The sequence below is a fragment of the Rhagoletis pomonella genome, unplaced genomic scaffold (assembly GCF_013731165.1).
Source record: "Rhagoletis pomonella isolate Grant_MI unplaced genomic scaffold, Rhpom_1.0 Rhpom_scaffold_00118, whole genome shotgun sequence".
Classification (NCBI taxonomy): Eukaryota; Metazoa; Arthropoda; class Insecta; order Diptera; family Tephritidae; genus Rhagoletis; species Rhagoletis pomonella.
In genome coordinates, this window is record NW_023458672.1 from 19,821 (window position 1) to 24,331 (window position 4,511).

The window sequence follows — 4,511 nt, forward strand, 5'->3', positions numbered from 1 at the left end:
GTAGCCTATTTTCCAGTCTAGGTCATAAGCTATCTGTGTGCAAACTTTCATGCAAATCAGTTCAGTCATTTCCACGAATTAATTTAATTAAACTTTCCTAATACGTGATAACTCTTAAAATAGTAGCCCGTTTTCCAACATAGGTCATAAGCTATCTCTGTGAGAAATGTCATGCAAATCTGTTCAGTCTTTTCCGCGTATTAATTTAATTAAAACTTTTTTAACAGGTGGCAACTCTTCCAAAAAATTAGCCTATTTTCCACTGTAGGTCATAAGCTATCTGCTTGCAAAATTTGATGCAAATCCTTTCAGACTTTTCCGCGTATTAATTTAATTAAACTTTTTTAGCAGGTGGTAACTCTTAAAAAAGTAGCCTATTTTTCAACCTAGCTCATAACCTATCTGTGTGAAAACTTCCATGCAAATCAGTTCACTCATTTCCGCGTATTAATTAAATTAAACATTTCTAACAGGTGGCAACTCTTAAAAAAAAGTAGCCTACTTTCTAACCTAGGTCATAAGCTATCTGCTTGCAAAATTTCATGCAAATCCATTCAGTCGTTTCCGCGTATTAATTTAATGAAACTTTTTTAACAGGTGGAAACTCTTAAGAAAAGTAGCCTATTTTCCAATCTAGGTTATAAGCTATCTGTGTGCAAATTTTCATGAAATCCGTTCAGTCGTTTCCGCATATTAAATAAATGAAACTTTTTTAACAGGTGGAAACTCTTAATAAAATAGCCTATTAACCAATCTCGCCCATAACCTATCTGCGTACAAAATTTCATGCAAATCCGTGCAGTCGTTTCCGCGTGATGATTTCCCAAACATCCAAACATACAAACTTTCACATTTATAATGTTTATAAGATTTGTACACGATGTTTAGGTTTTGTTTTCTGGCCGCTTATTGTAATCTTTTGATTGTTTTTTGAGCTCTAGGCCGAGGGTAAATAAAACAATTGGATGTCTTATATTCCTTTTTGTTTATTACTGTCGATATTTCGCCTTTAATCTAAAGGCATGCAAAAACACAATATGCATACATAACTATTTACAAAACGTACAACAAAATAGTTGCGTTTTGCAGGATTTAGCCCGAAAAGCGTTCCAGCAGACAAATTTCCTACAATTTCCTGTAACTGAGAGTACTTCTGTGAGAGTGCTTACTTTCAGTAAGAAGTTGCAGGATTTAGTCCGAAGTTTTTCTTCCGGCAATTCATGAAAACTGTCAAATGAAGAGCAGGGTTGCACTCGTAAACAACAAACGAAAGAACTAAAACAAATATTTTTAGCAAAATAGAAGCCAATTGCGGCGAAATAGCAAAATATTTTAAGCGTAAGTGTATCTTCTAATGAAGGAATTTTTTTATTGTCTATGTATTTTAAGGCAATGAATTCCAATATTATTGAAGGCCGTGATAACGACAACATTTTACACGGTGTTGTGACAGAACTTATGGACGAATCGGATGATGAGATATACCAATTTATAGCGGAGAATTCTGACACTGAAGATGAGGCCATTATTGGAAAAATAATAAAAGTTTTGAAAAGAACACCAAGGAACAGCATTCAAAACTATTTTGAGGTTGTAATGTCCACATATACAGGCGAGGAATTCATAAAGCATTTTCACATTGAGTCTTACGAAAATCTACGCGCGCCTAATCGCTTGTCAGCAGCCAAAAGTCTAGCCGTGTTTCTCTGGTTTGCCGGGCATGAAGCGTGTAGCTATCGTGACTTGTCTGATCGCTTCAATATTATAATATCTAGCGTTTGCCGTACTATTGAAAGACTCTCGATGTTTATAAGTGGGATGAGCACTGAATGTATTAAGTGGCCCAGCAATGAAAGGAAAGAAGAATCCGCCAAATATTTCCAAGTTTGGTTTTCCGAAAGCAATAGGTAATAGAAACATTCAGCCAAAGATGTATTTACAAATATACATACATAATAGAGCTGTTCAGGATCTTGTGCATATACTCTTGCATTTGCATATTCGTTGCATTTGTAAATTCACAATAAAATGCACACGGTTGCCATGGCAGCAAGCATAAAATTTGCAAAAGGAATTCCAACTGCGAATCCAAGACCATTTCCACAACATCCTGAACCGCCGTATTATGTATATTTTTAATAACTATATTAAATATTTCCATATATGTGCATTTGTGTTTTAAAATAAGGGGACGCAGATAGTGATCGACCCTCCCGCTGAACGCAAAGACGACTATATTGACCGGAAAGGCAACGTGACACTTATTATGCAAGCATTTACTGATGAAAGGAAAAAGTTTATTGATGTTTTCATAGGATTTCCGGGTTCAAGTCACGACAGTTGGGTTCTCCAAAACTCTAGCGTATATAGGAATTTATCATCTTTATGTGGAGGTAATAATACATGATGCGTACATTGATTCAGTTTAAAACTGTCTATATTCCTTAGGCTACTATTTGCTTGGGGACTCTGCTTATCCATGTAGTGACTTTATTATTACGCCATTTAAAGATAATTGACATTTAACAACTGACCAAAAGTAGTTTGGCATACTGAAGCAACGATTTCGACAATTATACTACTGCAAATTGAAAGGCAATAAAAAGTTATGCCATTTCTTAGCAGCGTGTTGTGTCTTGCATAATATTACCAATGAAAATGATTTTGAATTTGTAAACGAGGTTAGCAATGAGGAGTCAATAGAAAATGAGAGCTACGAACCAATAAGAAGTAATCATGTTAGAAACCTTCTTTGTATTGAAATGAGAAATAAAAGACGGCATTAAACTAAGTTTGGATTAAAGGCCTGCAAATGTTGAACTAAAGAACATAGCGACATGTGTCACATCATGCATCATGTTTGAAATTATTTTAGAAAATCAAAATCGTTGAATTTTTCTTAATTTTGTATAAAACTCAATCTTTAATTTATATGATTTTGTTTTAAGCATGATCCATATTTTCATAAATAATGAACAAATTTCAGCTTGTATTTATTGATTATTTGATGTAAATGTTTCGAAATTTGATTTTTGTGAACTTTGTGGACGCTTTGAAACATTAATTTTTGTGTTTTCTGTGATAAAATTATATTTTAAATTAAAATTATTATAAGTAAAGACGATAAACAAATAAACATAAGTTGCAAACAATACCACTATGAGTTTTGGTGTTGTTATTTCGATAGCGAGTATATATCGCATAGTATAAAAGATTTAAAAATTAAAAAATATTTATTTTAAAAAGAACTTTATATATCGTCACCTGAGTGAAAGATAGATCTATCTCGGTAGCCAGTTCGAAAATGCCATATATCAGAAAACTTTTCAAAAACGCCTTACTTCAGAATTTGATTGATTAAGTAGGGCGTTCTTGAAAAGTTTTCTGATATAGGGCGTTTTCAAACTGGCTACCGAGATAGGTTTATCTTCCACTCAGGTATCGATATGCATGTACATATGCTTATTTAATTTTTATTAAGATTTTAAAAATAAATTTTTTTCTCTGCATTTCAAAGCCATAAGTATATTACATATTTATTTTTTAGCTATAATTTCCAATAAGTCTAGCTTTCGGTTCTCCCGTTCCTCTTTTTTCTGATCCCTTTCCTATTTTTTCTTTAGAAAGCCCAAAACTTGTTCGTAGTATTCCTTTCTTTCCTCAGCTATGTTTGTAAGTATTTTTTGCAAATCGTCAATACCGGTTTTTCGCTTCTTCGCTGACGAGCAGCTTGGGATATCATCTTATAAGAATTACAGGGATGTATGTATGATATACATATGTACATATTTCTGTGGATATATATGTACCTGCAGCAGACTGCTCTACATCCGACTTTATTTCCGTATTCGTAGTCAGTGTGTCAGAGCTTTCCCAAATAAATTCTGGATTGATGCTCCGCTTTTCAGCTAGAATAGCATCTAGCTCACTGTAAAGTTTCTTAGTTATTTATTGTTGTTTCTTCTGGTAGTATGGATATGTGTTTTGGAATGAATTTCGGTCATCCGACATTGAAGATGACCCAACGCCAAAACCAGTTCTTCTGCAAACCAAATTTGACAATTTGATGATGGATATTCGTTCCAAAATAAAATAAAAAAGCAATAATTATAATTATTCACTAGCCTTTGGTAAAGGCATGTTTGTCTACTTCGACCGCTCTGCCTGTTATTCAGAGTAACTCGTTTATATTGCCGCTCCAATGATCTAAATTTGTTTTCTATTTGCACTGCATATAAGTTGTATCCCTTCTCCTTCATCGTCTGCTCGATGATTTTCCACATCTTCGTCTTATTCTTCTGAGACGCAATTTTTCCAACTTTAGGGCGGAGCTCTTCCAACAAATTTAACATCAGTTTCGTCGGAGCATCGAGCCACACCTGCCTTCCGCCTTGCACTATCGGTACAAAGTCTTCGTCTTCACCCAGCCCCCCATCTAAAAATGTTTACAAACGTTAATGATATATGTGGCAACCCTAGTGATTGATGACAACTGGCAACGACACCGATGC

General features: G+C 34.3%; 1 long non-coding RNA gene across 1 annotated transcript; it reads left to right on the top strand.

Annotated features, from left to right (window-relative positions):
- Positions 1–1,405: 1,405 nt before the first annotated feature.
- Positions 1,406–2,770, top strand: LOC118750039. Its single transcript, XR_004994340.1, has 3 exons — positions 1,406–1,907; positions 2,189–2,393; positions 2,449–2,770. It is a non-coding gene; the product is annotated as an uncharacterized LOC118750039 (long non-coding RNA).
- The last annotated feature ends 1,741 nt before the right edge of the window (positions 2,771–4,511 follow it).